This window comes from Myotis yumanensis, unplaced genomic scaffold, assembly GCF_028538775.1.
Source record: "Myotis yumanensis isolate MYYU_CA2020_CCGP unplaced genomic scaffold, mMyoYum1.0.hap1 SCAF_4, whole genome shotgun sequence".
Lineage (NCBI taxonomy): Eukaryota > Metazoa > Chordata > Mammalia > Chiroptera > Vespertilionidae > Myotis > Myotis yumanensis.
The window spans coordinates 38,122,269-38,147,531 of NW_027223755.1; the positions used below are offsets into that span (position 1 = coordinate 38,122,269).

Below are 25,263 nucleotides of genomic sequence, written 5' to 3' on the forward strand. Positions count from 1 at the left end.
AAATGGGTAGGAATAGCAAAGAATATTTCAAGAAAGAGGAGCAATGCGGGCTGTCAGCTCTGAAAACATATCTTAAAATAACAACAATAAAATAGGATCCCAATGTTGAAATAACACTAAACAGAGATATCAATTAAATAGAACAGAAAGCTCTGAAATAAATGTTATCATACATAGGAATGTAATATGTGATAAAGAAATTATAACCAAATAAAGGTAGATTTTAATAAATTCTGTTGGGATGGCTGGTTACCATATTGGGGGGAATTATGTATGTGTTTCCACCATCCCTTCCACTCCAGTTTTAAGTGTAACTAAAGAATTAAACTAAAAAGAAAGAAAAATCACAGAAAAAAAATAAAGAAAATATGAAAGAACACTCCTTAGCTCTTTGGAGTGGTGAACACATTGTATGCTTTGAAGCAACAGAAGAAACCATAGCAATAACAATCAACAGATTTAACACTATAAGAAAGTTTGCACTTTTGTATAAACAAAAATAATTAAAATAAGAAGGCATGGAGAAATGCATTTGTAAGAGAGAGAAAGAGAGAGAGAGAGAGAGAGAGAGAGAGAGAAGAAATAGGGTTAATACATATAATTGTATAAAGAGTTCCCTCAGAGTGGAAAAATAACTTATGGTATAATCATACAGTGGAATTCAATCTAGCCATTAAAATGAATGAATTGTACCTTGTCAAAATGGATATATCTCAGCAATATAATATTGAATTTAAAAAGAACAAGTTGCAGAATGCTGTTTATTATATTTTAAAACTTATAAATCAATACTCTGTGTGTGTGTGTGTGTGTGTGTGTGTGTGTGTGTGTGTGTGTATGATGACCAAAGACTAAAAATATTAAAATGTGGAAGGGAAAGACATATAGCAACTGCAAGTGGTTATCTCTGGAGGAGCAGGTGGGAAGTAAGTTTACAAAGGAGTGTTAACTTTTCCATATTTCTGAAATATTTGGTAATAAAAAAAGAGAACTTATGAATTGCTAAGGAAAAAAACCCTTAAAACTCTAAAATATTTATGTGAAAACAACATGAATAAACAATTCACAGAAAAGGAAATACACACATAGAAAGATGTATAGCCTCCTTAGTAATTAAAGAAGTTAGGACTAAAATGAGATACCAATCATATTTATTAAATTCTTTTTAAAATTTTAAAGAAAAAACAGTCCCACATAGTCCAAAAGTTAGTGTCATGTTTTAAAATACTTACACAACATATAGACTCTTTTAAAAAAAATATATATTGATTTCAGAGGGGAAGGAAGAGATAGAAACATTAATGATGAGAGAGAATCATTGATCAGCTGCCTCCTGCACACCTCCTATTGGGGATCAAGCCAGCAGTCCAACGCTCTATCCACTGAACCAAACCAGCTAGGGCAACATATAAACTCTTAAACTTTTAGAGTGGAAGGTATGGACCTTTGGTGCAAGAACTTCAAGCAAAGATTGAGATTTTTCTTCTTTTTTTCTTTTCTTTACAGTTAAGACTATACTTATCATCACTCCTGAATCTCAGGAGCAAATTTCTCTTTTAAAGAACTTCAAACTTCCTGGAAACCAAAGAAGACTCATGAAAGTAGCTAAGGACAGAATCTGCCCTAAATGTTTCCTAAATAACCAACTCTTAATCTTTAAGTGTCCCTCAAATAAAACTTCTAATTCTTAAATATCCACCACCAAGTCCTCAAACTTTTCTCAAAACATTCAAGACAATTCATAATCCTTACAAATCAAATCCAGACTCTTGTGGCGACCCCTCCCACCTACCCATGAACAGCTTGAGCGCGCGCGCGCGCGCACACACACACACACACACACACACACCCCACCACCCCACCCCACCCCACCCCAGCCCCCAGCATTTACTTGTGGTTTTTTGTTTTTAAGGACTTGTCAGTCAAGACAGAGTTCCTCTTTTGTGAAAGAGCTGCCTCTTCTAAACCGGGACATTCTCTACCCCCCGCCCCCGCACCCCCCCCCTCCCCCCAGCAACTACCATCAACACTTGGCTTTTTCCATTTGTTTTTAAAGAAAATGGTGTGTGTGTTGAGGGGGGGCGGGTGTCAGTGAAATAGAGATGTTGAAGCAGTCGGAGGCATTTTTATTTTTGTTTTTGTGTTTTCACAAGGGAGTCCTAAATATATTGAATTTCTGGCTTGCCTCAGCTCCTAAAGCTGTTTCTTTGGGATTTCATTCTCCTTTGAGGTTCTTCAACCTCCCCCTCCTCCGAGGTGGCTAAAAAGAGAGACAGCAAAGAAAAAGTTACACTTCCTTTGGAATCTAAATATTTGAGTTCACGAGTAAACGGAGACATGTTTGTGTGACAGTTCTCACCAATTCATGCCTCATAGTGATTTCAAACTAAAATAGAAGTGAAGCTGGCAGTTTGCAGGTTCAAAGATGTCTCAGGGAGACTTCCCAGACCCTATATATTGATTTAGCAGGGGAGGAGGCAGGTTACTAGGCTTAGTAACAAAGCAGCTAGCTGGAGCTATGGTGACCTGAAGCTGAGCAGAGAATAGAAAGCCGGTGATTTGCTTGGGCAAAGCCTTTCCAGTTCAGGTTAAGGGCACAGATGGCAGCTGGAATAATAAGAGCTAGCTGTCCTAGAGGCTGTCCCTGTGCCAAAGCACTTTACATGGATCCACTCATTTAGTCTTCCTAAAAACCCACGATGAGGCTATCATCACCGCTCCTATCTTACAGGCAGAGAGGCCGAGGTCCAGAGAAAGTGCACGACTTGCTCAAGACCACACAGCTAGGAGCAGCGGAGCCTGGCTTTCACCAGGCGTTCTAGTTAGAAGCCATGTTATCAGCTCCTGTGCTGTAGCGCCAGATACTTGATCAGAAACCAGATGGGAAGAGGGGAAAGAGAGCTATGATGAATGTTCTTGGTGAATCAGTCCCAGGTGTCTTCCAGTGTAGAGTAAGGATTCAACACTCCGGGCATTCTCTCTGCTCTCAGCTGTGAGGGGCTCTGCCTAAGGGTGTGCTCTGCGCCCCAGGGCCTCCCGCTGGTGAGATGGACGTCTCAGCTGGGCTCTGGGGATCTGGGAGCACTGGCCTGTGAGTTCCAGCTCTTAATATTTAGGAATATTTTCAAAAGAAACTTTTTCCATTGTAGACCAGTTTTAGATTTACAGAAAAATTACAATGTGCAGAGTTTTATACACGCTGCATCGTTTCCCCCATTACCAACATCTCATATTAGTACGGTACATTTGTTACAATTGATGAAGCAATATTGATACATTACTATTGAAGTTCATACTTCATTTGATTTGTTAGTTTTTACCTAATGTCCTTTTTGTGTTCCAGGATCCCATCCAGGATACCACGTTATATTTACTTGTCATTTCTCCTTAGGCTCCTCTTGGCTATGGCAGTTTCTTACACTTTACTTAGTTTTGATGATCATGACAATTTTGAAGAGTGTTGGTTAGGTATTTTGTAGTCTGGCCCTCAGTTGAGATTTATAGGATATTTTTCTCATGATTAGACTGGGGTTTTATGATTTTGGGAAGAAGACCACAGAGTTAAAATGCTATTTTCATCACATGAAGGGTACATGCAGTCAACATGGTTTATCAGTGTTGGTGTTGACCTTGACCACCTGGCTGAGATAGTCTGTCAGGTTTCCCCACTGTAAATTCCCCCCCACCCCCCGCCCCTTTCCACACTGCACTCTGTGTATATGTGCTGCTGAAGCGAGCACCACACTGCACTCTTTGGAAGGAAGTCATTATGCACAGCCCAACTTACTTTTGTTAGCCAGTTGTTAAAACTTTGGTAGCTTCACACCAGCCAATGTAGGCGTATTTACACCATGGAAATCAGTAAACTATAAATCTGGGCTCTTTTTGGAGAGTTGGGCGGCCAGGACACCATTGGATGTACAGCTTGGGTTGAGTCTCAGGAGATGATGGGTGAGCCGGTGGAAAGGCACTTGAATGAAGGGGCTCCCTGGGTGGAAGTGAAGAAGACGCAGACACAGGATGGGGTGCTGTGCTTGTAAGACATGGATTGGGGTTAAAGAAGCTTGGTACAGGCATACAACCAGCTGGGAACCTGACAGAAGCTGTTATCCTTGTTTAACATAAACAAGGCTGGGACCTGATGGACCTACCTTTGTGTTTTCCTTTTCTTATACACGGTTGTAATAATTTCCATTTATTAAGCACCTCCTTCATATAAGGCATATTTTTGTGTATAAGGTATATAAATATAAATTCAGTTCTTACAAATTTACAAGGTGGGTATTGTCATCTTCATCTATATACACTGAGTGGCTAGATTATTATGACCGGCCAGATTATTATGAACACCCCATCAGTACTTCATTGACACTTCCAAAAATACTGAATATTGAAAACTTCCTAAGCAAATACTCTCAAGGTATTATTATTATTATTATTTGCATAACTAATTCACTTCATTGTACTGATGGGGTGGTCATAATAATCTGGCCACTCAGTGTACAAAAGCCTAAGCAACCGAATGACCGGTCACTATGACACGCACTGACCACCAGGGGACAGACGCTCAAAGCACAGGATCGGGCTCCCTCCTGTCTGGATTAGGCCTGCAGGGATCGGGCCAAGACCAGCTCTCCAAAATCCCCTGAGGAGTCCCAGATTGTGAGAGGGCGCAGGCCAGGCCGAGGGACCCCAGTTTACAGATAAGAAAACTTAGGGGTTAAGTGGCCTATCCAAAAAATACAACCAGCAAGTAGCAAGATGGGTTTAAACTTCCTGTGTCACTCCAAAGCGTGTTCCCACCAGCCATGCTCTTCTCTCTGTGCTCTCCCTCCTTCCCCTACTATTGGTTACTCATGAGACCTGTTTCAAGAGGGTGGTACAATGATTGGCGGTGAGTTTCCACAGTTGATTCTCGATGAGCGTGATGCCGTTTGAGTTCAGGGCCCTCCCTCGTGGTTCCTGTTCATGGCAATGAGTGAGCACGGGGACATGCACCTCGCTGTGGACTCTCAAGGTTTTGTTTTGAGCCAGGCGAAGCACGCTCACATTTTACTATGCAGTCTTCCAAACCAAAGTCTTCCTTCTTAATAATTTTCTTTACTTTTCCTGTGAATGTATCATTAGGGAGCAGAGATTATGACACCCTTCCACTTCGTATCTCCACCGAACTCTGTGTCTGCGGTGTCTTTCTGGTTTAACTCTGGTGTGACTTCATTCTTTTCAAAGGCAATTTTAAAGAAACAGACATAAAAAACCCACTCAGCACCAGAATTAATCATTAGAGTTTGGGTTATCTTTACAAAACTGTACAATCTATATGCATCCTGAACAAATACATATACAAATGCAAACTATTCCATTAAAAATTCAGACATTAAAGTCACTTAGAGTTCATGTCATATTTAAGGCAAATGGAATGTTATTTGACCTGTTTCCATTTGAGTGATCCAGGGAGTATAAAGATATTTTAGAATAAATAATCTCAAAGAAGCTTTAAAAGGCTAGAGGGACCTGCTTGAATCATAAAGAATATTATGTTGCTTTACTAAATTTGAGTTACTATTTTAAACTAAGACTTCATTGGACTTATTCAATCTGGGCCATATTTAGGAACTATTCTTAAATGATGGTAATGCTATTTTTACTTTCTTCTTCTGACATCACTGAGACCGGATTTAACAGAACAACTACAGGTGGGATGGTAAAAGAGTTACATTCAAGAGAACTTTGTTTTATTTGGCCTACTTCCCTCTCTGCCCTCACTCCTCCTCCCCAGCCCCAGCCCCAGCTGCCTCTTTTATTCAGAGATCTGGCCTGAGCTGATTGGACTAAGGACAGATGCCTGACCCAATGGGGAGTCAATTTAAGGACCAGGAGAGCCAATCCTTCTCCCAAGAGACAGACTGAGTAGCCATTTACATTTAGAGACAGACTGAGTGGGCTTATTGAGGGACCCAAAGTCATATGCAGTCAGAGAGCTGGAGTCAGTCATATACCAGTTGAAGTCATGAGGAGTCAACCACAGGAAACAGCAGAAGCTGCTCTATGGAGGGCAGTGGGAGAACAGAGCCAAGGCACAGAGACCCGGGGCCAGAGAGGAGGAGGGAGGAGCCCCGGTTCTTTGTTTCCTGGTCCAGAGCCCGATGGCCAGATGACACCGGTGTTCTAATTCTGAATGCCTGCGAGATTGTGTGTTATTCATTTTATTACATTTTCTAGCTAGGCTTCTCTCACTTACAGTCCAACTGATTCCAGTCAAAGATAACTCCATACATCAAAGTCAAACTACAAAACAGTTCCCCATCACTTTAGCATCACACCAAGTCACTCAGACTCTAAAAGTCCATGGGGCAACACAGGGATGAATTCGGGTGATAAGCAGGATATAGGAAATGGGTATTGAAGGAGCTTTACCCTGGGTGTAGCTTAGAAATATCCAACTTGACATTTTCTGATAGCATTTCCCCTTAGTCTTTTTCACCTGTAACTTCTGTGGGTCAGTGAGTATGTTCTGCTAAGATCAGGGTTCAAGGTGGTCTCTGCCAAGTCATGAGTGGCATCATTCCAAAAAGGCAGTTTCTCCGCTCTGCTCTTGACAGGTAATGCCAGAACTTTCCAGGGATGCCTGCCTGAGACAGAGGTTCATTCACTCAACAAATATTTATTAACTACCTGCTATGGTGAGGCACTGTGAAGGGGACACAGCAAGGACTAAACGGCAAATCTCTTAGCTGCATGGAATTATATCCTGTGGGGTGAGCAAGGGCACTTGTACCGAACACTGTGAAGAGCACAAAATTGGGCAGTCTTAGAGAAGACTCGTGATGGTAGGGCTGGATGAGGAAACTAACTAGATGGGCTTGTCAATGAAGGCCTCTCCAAGGATAGAGAAGGAGCCAACAATGAAAAAAAATTAAAAATAGGGGGAAAGGTATGCCAAAGGCCCTATCAAGGGACAAATCTGGGAGAGATCAAGGAACTAAAAGAATGTAGGGTGGTTGAAGCACAATAAGAGAGAGCGAGCACAACCTGTAATGAGGTAAGCAGGGGCCAGATCTCATAGGCCATGGTGTGGCATTTGGATTTTAGATTAAATGCTCATCAATTTTTTTATTATAGAAATAAAAATTACCCTTTCATTATATTTTATTATATTCTTCAAGGGCCTCATGTTTTTATAATCTTTTGTCCATCCTAATTAATCTGGCATTATGCTAATTATTCCTTATGCTTATAAACATTGTGGAATATAATTTAGATTATAATTTAGGTAGGAAAATCCTAGCTTTTAAAGGAAAAGAAATGATGTTTTAATTGATGTGCTGATTAAACATGGTTACAAATTCTTTGATAATCTTTCTGTTTCCCTTCCCTTTGAATCTGGGCTGGCCTGAGACCACTTTGATCAATAGAATGCAGCATGAGTGACGTGATGCAAGTTCTGGGCCGAAATGTGAAGAAAACTGGCAGCTCTGCCTGGAGAAAGAGAGGGCCCAGTTGAGCCCAGCCTCCAGCTGCCCCCATCAAGGTGCCAGGTATGTGAATGAAGCCATCTTGGAGCCTCCTGACCAGCCTGACTGCCAGCTGAATACTTCCCCATGACCCCAGTTAATGCCACCATGGGGTAAAAGAATTGCCCCTCAAGGCCTGCTTAAATTCCGTGCAATGTGAGATACAATAAAACTGTTGTTTAAGTCAATAGTTGTCTAAAGTTTGGAGTAGTTTGTTACACAGCAACAGATTGAATAGTTAGCGTCTGCATTCTTAACATGAATGACTAAATGCATAATTTACTTTCAGCTTTTGAAAAACTGAAAATAAGCCCATGTACTTTCCTTATCAGTGGGAAACTCAGAGTGGGAGGTGGCTGGCGTTGCTGACAGCACCTTACAAATACACCTTTCTAAAACTGTCCACTGAGAGTGCTTAACATCAAAACTCAATATTTTGGCAGTACATGGAGTGGCAAAGCATATAATGTAGTGAGACTCTTCTCATTGCCTTGATTTCTTTAGATGTGGATTTATGAAATGCCCATTGTAAGGCAGCCATTGGGCCTGTCCCTGCCCATAAAGAACTCCCTCTGCTCCCGTCCAATAGTCTCCCATCTTACCAGTGAGTCTTGGCCAGCTCATTCCTGAGCTATTTCGTGATCCTCCTTTTGACCAATTGCATTTTATGCTTCCTAACAGTTGCACTTACTGACCTTTCCCAAGATTCAGAAGGAAATGCCTGCTCTTTCACACGCAATGGATACAGTTCGACTCCTGCAACCAAGGAAAAGCTCTCCTCTGCTGCTTTCTTCTCTTTCCCCCTAAGCAAAATCCTGAATCTTTTTGTGGCCAAATGTTCCAGGTCTAGAATTTGCTCTGCCAGAATAACCTTCCTAATGGGAAATCTAATGGGGCCTCCCACTGACATCGGAGACCACCCCATCTGCAGCAAGGGATGAGAGACACTCCCAGCCCAGATGTAGAGATGCAGCTGATCAGGGCTTGATGCATATTCATTGCTTCTTTAATATTCAAGCATCTTTTCCTAAAGATATTTCTATTGAACTCACTTGTGGTGTCACCATCTGGAAAATATCAAGCCTCACCCCACTGAGGTAAACCCCTAGTGCGTATTTTTCTCTTTAATGTGAGCCCAGTGGGCATGGAGTGTGTATCTCTATGTTTAGCACAGCTCCTCACCAAAGCAGCTCTCAAACACATGACACTCTAAATGAATCAATGTTGTGTAGACCCATTAACGACCCATCCTCATTGATGCTAACGGAACGTTTAAGTGGGGCTCTATGGAGACTCTGTGACTTCTCCATGTGAGGTCCTCTTTACATTTCAAAGTGATGAATTCAGATTTAAGAGAGAGTAAGCTGTCCAAAACCTCATTTATTTCATTACATCCAGTTTTTTAAACTGAGCCAAATCGTCTTACAAGATCCAGAATCAGACCTGTGTCTAAACCTACAAATAAAAAGTTTAGTTCACTCTCATGGATACAGGCCAACAAGGCAAGCCATGTGCCACAGACAAGCCAAACAATGGAAATTGGAGAACCATCCATGTTAGACAAGAGGGACATTTAGGGTTAACATTTATATTTGGCTGGGGAGAGTACTCATATCTTGCTCAGCAGATTTATTGTCTTTGTATTTTAAAGAGTGTTAATAAAATTAATTTCTGTCCTCTGTATGTTCATACACTGCACGTGTGGGGACGTTTCTCAGATATGGTCTAGTTCGTTTTCAGATGAAAAATGAGTTTTGATTTTTAAATTTGTTGCAGATAAGGCACAAGTGAATAAAATTTATTCATTCAAAAATGTATGAAACACTTGCTATATGCCAAGTATTGGTTACTAGACATACTAAGAGAGCCCCGCCTTCCTCAAAGGGCCTATTGAGCTCACCTCAGGTAGAGAGAATATGGGGCGATGTATTTTGTCTTACAATAACATGTTCCAGGCTACTGCACCAAAATATCATCCATTCATTTGGCGGTAAACTCACTTTCTTCTATGCCTAATAGTATTGCACAGAGGTGTTGAAAGGTGATTCTAGGTTAAAAAGGACAAAAGCAAGATTGAGTTAGAAAGGAGGAAAGGAGATAACCCTGTTCTACTTTTGACCTGAAATCACCAGGAGAGAAACTGGTGAAGCTGTTACCAAGTAGCTGACTCACAAAGGAATGATCGCCTTTCCTCTTCACCAGCCTTGCTTTGAATTTCAAAGGTAAACCAGTGAGTACACGGACAGGTTTGCCTACTCAGTGCATGAAGTTGTTACCTCACATCCTTACACTTCCATTCACCTCGTACTGCTTGCGTCCACAGATTTCACAGCTGAATCTTTCACGCTCCCCTTGAGAGGCCCCTCCACACCATCCCATGCTCCTATTTCTGTCACTTGCATCAGCATGGTGCTCTTCTTCAGGCCCTTTGGCGGTTCGTCTGGTAGGGCACTTGGCAACCATTTACCAAACAGCATGAAATCATATCAAAAACCATTGTGTTGACACGTTAGAATCCAAATGTGATATTATGTCAGCTATTTTTCATATATAAATCTGGTGGCTGAATTCTGATGGTTTGCCTGCTGTCCCTAAGATAGACATATCAAATCAAAAAGTATTGTCCTAGCACAGATTTTGGACATTTCCTAATATTGACATAAAATAATGTTTCTCAAAAGGGAAGTGACCCAAGTGAAAGTATCGTATGCGTTTCTCCTTTCCTTTAGCACTCATAGACCTGGAAGAGAGAGAGAGAGAGAGAGAGAGAGAGAGAACTGACAAGTCAGCAGGTCATGATCCCACAGTGTGGAAACCCTGGAACAGAGGTCTGTACATGTACTTTGGAGGGTCTGAGGAGGAGTTACTGAGGCTCCCCAAGAGAGATCAGGAAAGAATCAAAGATGAGGTTTTAATATATTAACCTTGCCATACACACTTAATAATTTCAGGAATATTTTATAAATTCTTTGGGGTTTTCTACATAGATGATTATGGCATCTGCAAACAAAGACAGTTTTCTTACTTCCTTCCCAATCTGTATACCATTTCTTTCTTTTTCCTGTCTTTTTCCATTAGCTAGGACTCACAGTACCATGTTGAAAAGGAGAGGCGGGAGGGAACATCTTTGACTTGTTCCTGACCTGAGTGGCAAAGCTTTGAATTGCTTACCATTATAAATTATGCCAGCTGTAGGTTTTTTGTAGACTTTTAAAAATCAAGTTTAGAAAAGTTCCCCCCATTCCTAGTTTGCTGGAAGATTTCATCATTAATGGGTGTTGGATTTTGTCAAATGTTGTGGAGTTTGTTTGTTTTTTATCTGTTGATATGATCATCTGAATTTTCTTCTTTAGCTTGTTGATGTGGTGAAATATATTGACTGGTGTTTATATGTTGAATAAGCCTGGCATACCTGGGATAAATCCCACTTGATCATGGTGTATACTTCTCTTTATACATTGTTGGATTTGATTTGCTGGCGTTTTGTTGAGGATTTTTTGCATCTATGTTCATGGCAGATGTTAGTCTGTCGTTTTCCTTTCCTGTTATGTCTTTGTCTGGTTTTGGTATTAGGATACTGCTGACCTCACAGAAGGAGTTAGGAAGTATTTTCTCTGCTTCTATCTTCTGGAAGAGACTATAGAGAATCAGTATCATTTCTTCCTTAAATGTTTGGTAGAATTCACCAGTGAAACATCTGAGTCTGGTGCTTTCTTTGTTGGAATGTTCTTATTTAGTCAATTTCTTTAATGGATGCAGGCTTATTTAGATTATCTGTTTCTCCTTGTGTAAGTTTTGGTAGTTTGTACCTTTCAAGGAATTGGTCCATTTCGTTTAAGTCATCAAATTTGTGGGCATGGAATTGCTTCGGTATTCCTTGATTATTCTTTAAATGTTCATGGGACCAGCCATAATCATGCCTCTTTCATTCTTGATATTAATATTTCTTGTCTTCTCTCTTCTTGGTTAGTCTGGCTAGCAGCTTATCAATATTACTGACCCTCCCTCTTCCACCCAAAAAAACAGCCTTTTGTTTTGTGGATTTTCTATATTGTTTCAGATTTAATTTATATCTTCTCTAATTTTTATTATTATTTTTTCCTTCTCCTTGCCTTAGGCTTAGATTGCTCTTATCTAGTTTCCTCAAAAAATGAGGCTTTGGGACATTGAAGCTGGGTATGCTAGTCTGAAACAGACACTAAAATGGAATTAAATATGTTTGAGCAAACATCTGTGAGGAGATGGGTGGGGGCGGAAAGTCTGAGAAGGCTGGGAGAAGCCACCAGACCACTGTGCAAGTCTGACCTGGGGTGAAGAAGAGGGAGAGGTTGGGTTCAGTCTACGGAGGTTCAGCAAGGCTGTCAGAGAGTCTTCAAGCTAACTTTGGCTGTCAGAAAGGTCTGTGTCTCCTAGAAAAGGACCTTCCCTAACTTTCTGCCAGGATCTCTCACTAGGAGCAAGCATCCTGTGGGAAGCACAGCCTCAGTGCCATGCGGCAGCGGGTTCCAGAGCACACCAGTTGGCCAGTAATGTATCCTGCAGTGGGAGGTCTGAGACATGCATTTTCATGGCAACCTCCCTAGGTTTGGAAAGGGGAAGAGAAGGCAGAGGCCCCGAAGCATAAAAGAATTCAATACATTTCAAATAAGTAATCCTGTTGGCTGGAGATTAGGTTAAATGGTAGGAGGGACAAGAGATTAGTGTAAAGTAGGCTTTAGAGGACAGCCAGGGCTGGGACTCAGTGATGGGCTTTGTGGGCCATGGTGAAATTTTGGATTGTATCCTGAAAGCAAAGAAGAGCTATTGAGAGATTTTAAGAGAGTGACACGACTAAATGAGACCAGTTATGGGAAGAGGACTCTGTTGGCTGTGTAGAGGACTGTGCAGGGGGCAGAGTGGAGCTTGGGGAGACTGCTGAGGACAGGAGACCTTGGTGTAATGAGAGATGATGAACCAGGCAAGAGGTGATGAAGAGGGTCCAGGCCTAGGAGTTCTTTCGGACTGAGGTGGATTGACATGACTCAGCATGGGACAGACAAAGTGTAACATGAGCCCCAGGGGACTTAGGGGACTCAGGGGTGGAAGAATTCACAGGGAAAGGGAATTTCCAGAGGGGAAGCAGGTATGGAGGGGGAAATCAAGGGTTTGGTCAGTGTGGGACAGGTGGCTTCTGAGGTTTGTCTGTCTAGCTGTCATTTGTTTATATGGGTCAGGGGCTCAGCATTGTTGCCTGGATTAAAGACAGATGTTTGAGAGTCAGAGATGTTTAGGTGCATTTTGAGACCGTGAGTATGACTGAGATTTCCCGGTCATAGAATATAGTTTTATAAGAAATATGTGGCGCCAAGTACTGACCTCCAGGAAATTCAACAGTAGAGATGTGTGGAAGAAGAGAAGTCAGGAGGAATGTTGAACCTGAATCTTTTGTAATGCACTGCAAGCAAAGCTGCCTGCTCTACAAACATCCTTGAGAAAATAATCCAGAACAAGGGGCAGTCATACCTCATTCACAACCATACAGAAAAGTGAGAAACTCACCGGGATTGTCTCCCAGCAACAGCCACAATCCAAATCAGGCCATCAAGTGGCTCCCAAAACCTACAGAACGAAGTTAAGTCTCATAGATGGATGCTGCCCACCTCTGTCAGCCTCATTCCTCCCACTCCCTGCTTCACAACATGAGCTGGAAATAACTCTCAACCCCTCAAACAGCCTGTGTGAATTCATTTATGCTCTTCTAAGGCTCAGAGGCATTCTGGGTGTTGTTGGGTTAATGTTTGTCTATAGGTGCAGGGGGCCCGCAATCCTTACTCGTTATTGAACTAATATTTACCACTTGCAACTTTTTTCTTTCCCTAAATGGAACTTCCCTTTAAGGAATGAAGTCACAGCAGGTTCCAGTAAAATGAGTCTCCAGGATTTTCTTAGCAACTTCTGTGCAGGGTCAGGTACACACTTAATGTCTATTCTCACTCCTGGCTCAAGTCTGCCTTTCGGCTGTGCCGTCTCCCCAGCAGCGCTGGAGCAGGTTCTGTGTCTGGTTGTTCTCACGATATCAATGCCCTAACCAAATGCATATTTTCACTTATAAAATAGCCCTTCATACCACAATCTATAAATCTCTGACTGGAGTCCTACTGCGTGCCGGGAGAAAGGTTTGGAATGGTGGCCCAGCGCCATCCACTTCCACCTCTCCTCCCGGTGTTGAACAGAACGTGTCACAAGGATACATTAGCTTTGGATAAGATAGCTTTGAGAGATGCTGTGAGGAAACCACTAATTATCCCCAGAAGTGAACTCTTGTGGTCATGTGACCATATTTTGAGAATCATTAGTTTCTAAAGAATTCTTAGGAATGGTGGCCAAGCAACACTGACTTCATCTAACTCTTTTCTTTTATTGCCCCTGTTGTTATTTTATTTTATTTTTGGTTGGTTTGTGTGTTTTTTTGCTTTTTGTTTTTCTGTGAAATGAAGTTAATAGCATGAGTCACCAAACTGGCTCCGAGTAAAGAGAATTAGTGAGGAATGATAACACGAGGCTTGTAATGCACTGATGAAACGTAAATGAAAAATGCTGGATGAGATCACGTCCATGTGGGTGAACTAAAAAGGTACAGTTTTTCCACTTGGCCTTTTCTTTTCAGTTGTGTGAGCACCACCTTCTGGGGTATCTGCCCAGCTAACAAAGGCCCTTTTACTGAGGCCCCTGGTGAGATTTATAGGGTTGGGCTCCTGGCAAGCATGTTTATGGGACATAATTCTGACTCTCATTTCCCACTCCACAGGGATCTTCTTTATTTCCTCATGTACCCCAAACACCTACCACAGTGCCTGGGACATAGGAAGTGTTCAGTAAATATTTGCTGAACTGACGATCCTGGGGCGGAGACTCATGGAGGGAATCCTCCTGTGCTTGAGGCTGGAGCTGGACCTTGTGGGCTCCGGAGCTGTGGGCAGCCTCACTCCATCAGGGAGACCGAGGAACCAGGACAGTGAAGACTGAGACTTGGAGAGATTTGGAGAGCGAGGACTTGGGCTGCCTCCCACGGAATCTCTACTTCCTGCTCTCAGGCCTTTCCAAGCTGCAAACTATTGTCTTTGAATAAATTCCTTTGTCTGTGCTCCAACTAGTTCCAGGGTGTTAGCACAAGGCAATATAGAAAACTTGGAAGTTGACAAGGCAAAAGTCTGGGTGTGCTTAACAGAAAAGTGGGTCATTCATTACCACAGGCTCTGGAGCTGAATGGGTTGTGAGTTCCGGGGAATTCTCAGTGGGCTAGGGACAACCTGCTCCTTTCTCTGCCACCTGTCCGACCTCACAGGTGTGTTCTGACAGTGACCAGTGACATAAGGACACTGGCTTAACACAGTTGGGAACATGAGATGGTTAAACAATTTAAACCCAAATTCCCAGAGATATTTGATAATGTCATATAGGAAATATTACAGAGCCCATATTGGCATTCTAAAAGCTTGGTCTCAAGTGGAAACATTTTTTTCTCTCATCACAAAGTAGAGGCAAATAAACACCATTTCTCAGCACCATAGCTCCATGGAGACACTAAGACCCGCTTGGGACGGAAAGCAGGACAAGAAGCTACAATACTACGCATACAGATTAGCGTCCTGCTACTTGGTAATGGGTGGCCAGCCACTCTGCAGACTTTATCAGAGTGGAGAGACTTTCCTAAGTTCTGTGCAGCTGATAATTAAATTATAGAGAGGTAACTGATGAAGTTTTGGTTATTTCAGCTCTGAACTTTGAGCCTTTACAAGACGACGCATAGTTTTCTGCAGTTACTATTAAATATGCCACTAAGAGGAAGCACATACTGGTGTGGAACACAAAGAATTCAGATGACAAAAGAACATTTCAGACAGAATAAGGAGCAAGACGTTTCCCTTAGTTCCCAGCTTAGACTATCACCAGTACTAAGGGGGAGCCCCACTAGCGGCGGGCTTTGCTAAGTTCTGCACAGTAAGCAGCCGTCCAGGGCTTCCGCAGCGGGGTTCAGCTCTCTCTCTGGAGCCTGTCTGCTGAGGTTGTCTGTGGCTCTCCGGCCTGTCTACCCCACACGGGTCCAAACTACTAGTAAAGGAGTAGTTTCTCACAAGCAGAGGGAAGAGAGAACTGCAGAACCACATCCTGGCTTTTAAAGCTTCTGCTCATTGTGGCACCACCACTTCCCACCACATTTCATTGGTCAAAAGTCACGTGGCCAAGACTGCCTGCAAGGGCAGGAAGTTCAGTCTCCCAGGGACAACCACCAGGGCGGGGCCCATCAGGAGGGGCAGTGAATCATCATTTGACAATCATACAGTAGAGTGGGGATTAGGTGTATTTCCAGAACTACACTACTAATGGCAGTCCGACCTATATAATTATACTTAAGTCAATTGTATAGGTAAACAGTGTATGGTCTCAATCCATAATGTGGGCTTGGTCGTTTCTAATTACTTTTTTTGTGCTCCCCAAAACGTGGACATGAAAGACTCCTTCAGGTAAGAATAAAAACCACTGCATGGACCAGATGAACCCCAATTGGCCCCTGCTGGCAGGGTTGTGACAGCAGGAAGATGACTCAGTGGGGTCCCTCAGAGGCGTTGTTTTCAAAGTGTGGTTCACGTTCCCGAATGGCCTGTAATGCATGTTTAACATGCACATTTCTGGGCTCCATTCTAGATATAGTAAATCTGAGCAGCCAGTGTGGGGCCTGGGAACCTGCATTTACCCAGCATTCCAGGTGATTCTGATGTGAACCAACTATTGAGAATTGCCACCTCAGAGAATCTGCCCCCACCCCCGGCTGATTTCTGTCGGGGAGCGTTACTCTGGCCACCAGGCCATCAGTCGCTGTCCTGGTGTGCAGCGGCCCAGGTGCGAGTCCAGCCAGGACTTGGAATTTCCTGGGAAGTCAGGGAGAAGGAGGTGCTTCTTATGGAACGGTTTCTGGTGAGGGCCTCTACCCTTCCTTCAAATACATTTCAGTTTATATAGTTCACTATTTTTCTCATAAATCAACATCTGTGAATCATTTCATTTTTTGTCTATTTTTAGAAATGAAATGAGACTACATCGAACAATGTTTCTCATAAAAAATTCTCTTATAATAGTCACAATTGTTCTAAAACATATATTTTAACTGCTTCTTTTTTTTTTTTGGCAATGTACATTTGGGACAGAATCTGTGATGAAAGCTTAACTGTAAGTTTCCAAACCTTATTTTTGGGAGGTTTGCATGTTGTTAAATATTTCAGTTATTAATCCCAAAAGTAAAAGATAGAACTTAATTTTTTTTAAATCCTCATCCAACGATATTTTTCCATTGCTTTTTAGAGAGAGCAGAAGGGAGAGAGGGAGGGGGGGAGAGAGAGAAACATCGATGTGAGAGAGACACATCGATTGGTTGCCTCCTGCATGGCCCCCGACTGGGGTCTTCGATATAACCTGAAACCCAGGTAAGTGCCCTTGACCAGGAATTGAACCTGCAACCCTTTGGTGTGAGAGCCAACGCTCTGACAGCTGAACCACACTGCCAGGGTTAAAATAAAGAATTTAGAAGTTTCTATTCTAACAGGGCTGCTTTAAAGAGAAGGAGGGCAGTGCTCCGTGTGGGATGGTTCCTTTGGGTGCTGTTGCAATGTCCTCGGCTGCCTCCTGGGTTGTCCATCCAATACTGAGGCCTCCAGCTGGAAGAGGCGCCGTCACTGGTACAGCACCTGGTGACATAGCTGCCTGGGGGCTGCCTGCCCACTTTAGGGCAGTTTGGCAGCAAGGAGCTTTGTCCGCTGCTTGCCTCCCCGTGGGCTCTAAGGCCGTCACTGTTCAGGAAGAGAAGACATTTAGCTACGAGCCCTTCCAAAGTCTGTTCTGTTGTCCAGTCCATAGCTCGTATAGCAATTACTTCCTAGACGTGGTTGAGCAAGAGAGTTCCGGACGTTAAGGTCTCAAGTGTCATTTCGAGTTATTTCTGTCTTTTTGAAGAGATGTCTGTAGTCAATGAGGAGGAGACAACTTGCTACAAAATACAGTAGAAAGGAAGGAGGGGAGAGAGGGAAAGAAAGAAGGAAAAGAGGTGGTGGAGGAAAGACTTTTCTTGTATTCATTGAATACTTCATTGAATACATCCAACACCAAACAAATGCATTCCAATGATTTCTAAAAATTCCATTTTAAAAAAATATATTTTATTGATTTTTTACAGAAAGGAAGGGAGAGGGATAGAGATTTAGAAACATCGATGAGAGAGAAACATTGATTAGCTGCCTCCTGCACACCTCCTACTAGGGATGTGTCCACAACCAAGGTACATGCCCTTGACTGGAATCGAACCCGGGACCCTTCAGTCCGTAGGCCGACGCTCTATCCACTGAGCCAAACCAGTCAGGGCTAAAAATTCCATTTTAAAGGCCTTTCTATTCAGGCTAATGACAGGAATAAAGGCAGAAGTGCTACTCTAGCATTAGTGGCTGGTTTTATACACACATCTTTTAGTCCATGAGTATATGATTAAATGATAGAGAACATCTAATATGCCCATTTCTATAAAACGAGGAAATAAATTTCTAAGACAGGAAGATTTTATAGACCCGTCTTTTATACCCAATCCTAAGGATGGGAAGAGGAGGAGGAAGGAAGCAAGGAAGGAAGGAAGCAAGGAAGGAAGGAAGGAAGGGAGAATTTCTGCTTTGTCCATTTTGCCTCCATGTTGCTTCCTCTTGTGCTGACTTGGCCTCAGAGATCCTCTCAGCTGAATCCAAACATTCACCTTTCTGCCTCTCCAGATGGGCTCTCTTTCCTGTGGTTCCTAAATTCTTCGAGTTGAGCACAGCCAGATACACGTCGTCAGATGAAAACCAGCAGCCTAAGGAACTTCGGGATCTGCAGGAGGTTGGCACGGAAAAGGAGAGGGGGCGGCTCGCAGTCTGAACTCAAACAGCGCTGTCAGGAGATTGTCGGAGGCTCGCTCACTGCGCAGAAGCTAAGCCTTTTACACTGACCACGAAGCAACAGCTCGTTAACCGGGCAGCACGGCAGCCATGCGAGTGGCAGACACCGTGCCAACTCGGGCCACTGTTTTATATTCAGCTAATGTAGACTTCGTGCAGTGCCTTGGGATTAGAATGCTTCAATATTGCCTTATAAAAATATCCCACTCTGGTTAGCGGGCCGAGCTTCAGTTCAAAAAAGCTGCAAGGTTTTAGCTGCCAGCCTCTCTCGCATTCCTGTTTTTGTCTGTAATTTCTAAAGACTAGTAAGTAGACATGGCACTTTACAAATACACAAAGACAAGGGTCTGGCCTTCGGTCAGGAAAACACAACCCAAATGAAAATAATCCAAGCAGAAGCAGTAACAGACAGCTTGGGGAAGGCGGGGGGCGGGGAGCAGGCATTGGCTTTGGAAAGTGAAGTCTAAAGTATTTCTGTTTTTGTTTTTGTTTTGAAATGGGAGTTATTTGAAGGGAGAAGGACAGCCAAGTCCCTCTGTGTTTAATCTACAGTCTCTGGTCTCCAGAGGTCACTCAATTCAAAAGCAAAGTTATTCAAACTTACCCCCCCCCCCCCCTAAAAAAAACCTGCTTTCTGTGGCAGACAGCTCTTTTTTTCCAATGGCTTTGTGGCTGACCTCAGCTCCCCAGACAAGTGTAGGCTTAAATAAGATAATTGCTTCCCAAGGCATCAAGCCCTGCTTGTAGGAAATCTCGAACACAGAGCACACCTCTTTCGGGAGGAGGCCACACCGGAAGTCACATCCCTAATTGTTTGTTTTATTTGCCTTCACCAGAAAGCTCTACTGACTGCACCAAGAAACAGCCAGGCATCTAACTTCCTAGAAACAAACCAGCTACCCGGTACTGTGGCATAGTCAGTTAATCCAAGACACATTTTTATGCAAACCTCAAGTTATAACCCACATATGGTGGCAGATCATTATCCCAAGACTAAACTGAACCAGTTCCATAGTTGGAGGTGGATCTATCATAAGCTGGAAAACTTTTCTTTTTACTGGCCTCTTTTAACAAGTGTAGGAAGGAAATAAAGCTCAAAAAGCATAAACTATTTTACATCTTGAATTGAACTTTGATAAAAATGGAAATACTCCAAAATAAAGAAATATTGGCAAAGGAAGAGGGAAAGATGCAAACAGAAATAGAGAAGAAAATGTGGAAATTAAATGGGTCTGGTACTGCTTTGACATTTCCTGATTTAGTTAATGAAAAAGGCAGGATACACAATTATGTGGTGACATAATCCCTAAGGGGAGGAGAGACAGAGACAGAGAGAGAAGTCAAAAACTAAAATAAAGTGGATCAAAATAGACTCATGGTTATCCCTGGAAATTGAGATTATAAATAAATTTTGTTTTGTTTTGGGGCCTTTTGTGTTGTCTGTCTACAATGAGTCTGTTTTTCTTTAGCATAAAAACAAGCAATACAATTAAAAAAAAATTTCTGATTCAAAATGCAATGATCTTTAACTCTGAGTCTGACCGCATGAGCCCATAGACTTCAGGGTTGTTAAAGGTGGAGTTTCTGTGTGTGCTAGTGCAGCCTGCCCAGAGGACCAGGGAGCACGCACACTCCCACACATTTTGTATCCTGCGCACAGATAGGGGTAAAGACTTTCCCAGCCTAAACGTATTTTAACAGTTCCAATGCCCAGGCTGCAGTAACAGATGACAACATAAAATGTTCTTTAGTGCTGACCTGTTGTACATTGTTACCATTACCAGAAGTGGACACCGTTTGCAAGGTCAATTCCAGTTGTCAGTGATGTTTGCTTTACACCTTATGTGTGCGACCTAGTGTGAGCCTAACACAGTGGAAGCTGGTGCGCCATGTAGAGGTCAGGCACACCCTAGCTGTCGACTTTAACCATGGAGGTTGTTTCAGGAGCCATGATCTCTCCGTTCTGGGCCATTCCAGTGCCAGGGAGAGCTGGAGCTGGGAGAGCCTGCAGGAATTTGCTCGGGCATCTGGTTCACCCACACCGTTGTGCAGAAGTTGGCTGCACAGTGTCTCCTCTGCAGACCTTTCTGCTTCCTTGGCATTTGTCCTTTGAATCACTTTGTGGATAAAGAGTACCCTTGAAGGCAGATAGCTATCCCAGCCCACAGCTTAAAACTATTTACTCCCATTTGTTCCTCTCCTTGAAAATCCTTGCATTAGAGGTTTTAGGTGAATAAGATCCTTTCCACAGAAATGCAAATGCCTCAAATAGAGTTATGAACAATCACTCCTTCGGACCTGAACATAAGCCCGTTACTCAGATAGCTTCCCTTCTAATACCTAGTCAGCTAGCATGAGAAATGGACATTTTGATGACCTATACAGGAAGCTTAGGGGCAAGTTGGGATAGAGGGATGCAGCTTGAAGATTAATGCAGCAGGTGGCACTTTGACCCTGGGGCTAAGTCCTCCGCCTGCTGGATCCCACCGCTTCCCAGCAACCTCACTTTCGCTTCTTCCCTCTCTCTCCAGCATCTTCAACCTCTCTCCCTGGATCCTTTCATCGGTTTTGCCATCTAAACAAACATAAAACACTCTCCCTAAACCACACCCCACTCCAGCTTTGCCCTTTCTCAGCCTAGACTTCCAGGAAGAGTTGCCTGCACTCCTTACTTCCCATGTCCTCACCTTCCACTCCCTCCTCAACCCTTCCTTTGTCTTTTGCTCACCCCCTTTCTATGAAACTGATCTTGCTCAAATTACCAGTGACATTCTGGCAAAATGCAACGGAAACTTCAGTTCTTGCCTTATGTGACCTCCCCAAAGCCCTTGACTCTGGTGACCTCTCTCTGCTTCTCAACTCTTTTCCTTGGCTTCTTTGGTCCTAGTCTCCCTGGGTGACTTGGTCCCCTCTCACTATCCACATGCAGATGACTCCCACATTCAGACCACCCTCCTGAGCTGCATGCCCCACACCCAACTGTCTACAGGACAAATTATATCTCACAGACACATCAATCAACATCTCCAAAATGGAACCCGTCACATTCCCCTCTCCTCCCTCCTCGCCTCCGCCAACCCGATGTCTGTGTCCTGGGGACTTTGTCCATGCAGAGCCCTCTGCTTGGAGAGTATTCCTCTCCCCCTCCACCCTCTGACCCCTTCATCGAGCTGTTATTCAAACTCTAGGTCTCAGGTTAGATGTCACTCCTCCTGGGAAGCCTTCCTTGAACCCTCATGTCTGAGTTAGGTACTCCTATGATTTTTGGAAGCTCTCACTTGTAATTTTTTGTTAAATCATCTATCCTTCCCACTCTAATATTTACTCCCTGAGGGCAGGGATCTTTCAGTCTTGTTCATTATATCCTTTGGCCCAGCATAATGTCTGGCACATAAAATGCTCAATAAAAACATTCATTTGAAAAAATAAAACAGCTCATTTACAACACTCAGGCAGCCAAGAAGGAAGGTGGGGAGGGGTTTCCTTCCTCGGTCCAGCCCCCCTTTCCCCATAGTCCCTGTGCGTAAGGTCAGGCGCCACCACCCAGTCCAGCACCCTTTACCCCACATTCAACCTCATCGGATGCTGTGCAGCCTGGCGTCACCCATCCTGGCACACTCTCCACCACGAATAACAATTTTTTCTCTGAGAAAAATATATTCTTAGTTCTTAATGCCGACTTTAAAATAAGCTTTTGTAATATCTTTTTAACGTTGAACACTATCTCTACCACATGTAAATGTGGATCACTCAGCACAGATACATTCACGGTTGGTTCTTCCAAGTAAAATAAATAACCTTGCCACAGGATAATTCTTAAAAGCAATTTGGTTTATGTCTTAGTTTTTGTTTTTCTTTCTGGGATCTAACTTTGCTAAAGAAAAATGTTCAATTCCAATGTAGTCATTTAAAAAAATGCATTTTTAAAGTTCCAAATGCTTAATAGCTTTTCCTTTTGCTTTGGCTGGTTATGAAGATTTATACATATTCTTTGGTGCTTTAATTAATGCTTGTGGCTAAATTATGAAAGAAAGAAAAACATTTAAATAAGTTTATATAACTGAGTCATATGATTTTCCCAAATGAAGCCACAACACACAACACCTCAAATTGGAGACATCGGCTTGTCTCCATCAAAAGGTTTAGTGTGGGGTTTGAACAGCAAATTTGAAAATAGAGCTACAGTCACCACCGTGTTTGCAAAGGTTAGTCGTGGACCCTGACTTCTGCGGCCACTACATCAAAGGATGACAGCTGATTATGAGGCCCTGCTAAGTTGCAGCATACCTTTCTGATCCAATGATGGGGACGAGGGGACACCATGGCGTCTCTGGCCAAAGAAAGCTGTTCACTGTGGGAATGATAAGAGACATGTAAAGAAAATGGAGAGTCAGAGGAGGCCAGTGAATAGATACATTATTCTGGCTCTGTTTGCAACTTGGCATCACATGTACACTCTTCCTCCCGGCGGAACTTTCAAGAAAGTGCCCCATCACACTGCGAGACAACCACGGCCTGTCAGCCCCAACTTCGGGAACGCTGTGTGAGCACTTTCTGTTTCTCCTTCGCTTTTCACGCTCACTGCACAAGGGCTTGCTCTTGACCTGGCCTTGCTTTTCATCTTCATCATGTCTCTGGTGTAGATGATTGTCTAGAATATAGGTCAGAGGCTGGGACCTGCCCTGTTTCTCTGTGTCCTGGGATTTCTCACCTCCATCTATGGATCCTAATCGGAAGTTTCTCTACCCACTGATCATGAAGGCATCCTCTTCCCCTTATTCTATCAGGGAGTTTCTCTTCTTGTCTTCGGTGCCCCCTGCATGGTGCTGAGGATGTACGACGTTTCCCATCAATATTTAAGTCGGTGCTTCCGGGTGTTGTTTGGGGACCAGCAGCCTTAGTCTCACTTGGAAGCTTACGAAAAATGAAAATTCTCAGGCCTTACGGTAAACCTACTGAATCGGGGACCCAGGAATCTGTGTTAAAAAGCTCTCCAGGTGATATCTACACAGTATGAGAACCACTGCCTCAATGGCCAGTTGTTTGAAGGAGCAGCGATGGGAGATTATTCCTGCTCCTTCCAGTTCCTGGTGGAAGGGACTCAAACGCCCTGGCAGCAGGTGACAAGGCTCTCTACCCATGGTCCTAGACAGACAACTTTCTGAAATCATCAGCAAGGATCACGGACCAGCCTTTATCGGCTGGGAGATTTCTCTTGAAAGTCCCAAAGTTTATGTTCTTTTCTCCCACTGGGCCCCCTGCCATAACCACTTTGCAGCAACCAGTCTGAGGTGCTCGTTATCTGGCAATGCCACGTCCTTGTCTTTGCCCAAATTTGGTTCCCGAATCTCCAGCGTCGAGAACTGACCCCCACCCCCCTCCAAGGCTAGGCTCTGACACTGAAAAAATATCTAGTGAGCACTTGATGGGTGCCAGGTTTCATTAACTGTCCACCTCCATCCAACTCCTCTGCCCACTGATGCCCGTTCCCTGTGGAATCCTGTCTTGCTGGCTGCCTGACCCACAGTAGGACACTCAGTCACCAAAACTTCAAAAGCAATAGCTGAAGCTCTTTAACAGGTTCTGCACTAACAATTTCCAAACTGTTCAGTAAAATAACCACATTAGAACACCTACCTAGAAAATGAGGCCAAGCAGTATTTTACCAGTGTGAAACATGCATTTTGAAGTTAAATGAAGTTAAATTGTAGGTTAAGCAATGAGTATAATAAGGCTATTTCGATCCCCAAACTGAAGTCACTGGATAAAAGCAGTCAGGTCTGTCTCTATGTCCAATTTATTTCTGAAATGGTTGGTTGCAAAATATTGAGAAAAAAATCCTCATTCTGGTAAGCAGTTGCACATGGGAACAGTGTGCGTTTTTTCAGGATAACTTTCCTTGCAACCTGGGGACATGCTTTATCCGAGGTTCACTCACAGAGAGGTGTTTATGTGGCATTATAATGAACACTCTGGCAGTCTCTGGTGTGTTAAAATTCGGCATACGTAATATTTGATTGCGTCTATTTTTTATAGAGTTGGGGAAATATTTTAATGCAATTTAAATCAAATATCTGTGGAAACTCTAAAACCCTTTGCAGCCCTCAGGGCTCTGCAGAGCACAGCAGTCACGTACAGAGGAACCAGGACAAGAGAGTGAAGTCACTTACTCAGGTTCCGCGGCTTTTTGGGGTCAGAGTGGCTGCATCTCATGTCACCTGGCTCGGGGATTTTCTTCTGTTTCACATGGACATCTGAGCTCCCAGCCTAGATTCCAAATGCCTTTCGCTCAGGGCCGAATCTTCCAGAGCAGGAGCTCTGTTTATCCTGCTTAAATGAATTACAGAGTGGAATTTCCCCAGAGCCATCTCTCATCTTCAGCAGGAGGGGGCCGGGCAGGAATGAAGCTCCTGCTAAGCGGCTCTGCCTCTTCCTGGTGCCTGACCACGGCTGGCACACGGTCCTCTTAGAATAACACGGCTTTCCTTCCAGCAGCCAGGGGCTGGCAGGCTCCCGCGCTCCACTCAGCTCTTCTCTCATCAGCCGGGTCCCAGAAAGCACTTGCCCACTTAGATGAACTGCATCTGGCATGTGCTCTAGTTAGCAGCAAAGAGATTATTCTGCCAGGTGGATGGGAGACGGGGCAGAGGAACAGCCGGGGCTTGAAGGAAAAGCAAACCCATCCAGGCATCTCAGATCACTTCAGACGCCGCGGGCTGCCTCTCGCAGACCCTTTCTCCTAGCAGCACGCTGTCTGAGACCAGCTCCCCGGAGAGGAAGCCATAACAGGGCGAGGG

At 43.5% G+C, this 25,263-nt stretch overlaps 1 long non-coding RNA gene across 2 annotated transcripts; it reads right to left on the bottom strand.

Annotated features, from left to right (window-relative positions):
* Positions 1-2,072: 2,072 nt before the first annotated feature.
* Positions 2,073-24,738, bottom strand: LOC139008086 (uncharacterized). 2 transcript variants are annotated; one of them, XR_011471093.1, is made up of 3 exons: positions 24,637-24,738; positions 22,754-22,817; positions 2,073-2,260 (listed from the first exon to the last, which is right to left on the bottom strand). It is a non-coding gene; the product is annotated as an uncharacterized lncRNA (long non-coding RNA). The 2 variants fall into 2 exon arrangements; XR_011471094.1 differs by lacking the exon at positions 2,073-2,260 and adding an exon at positions 5,009-5,219.
* Between the last annotated feature and the right edge of the window lie 525 nt (positions 24,739-25,263).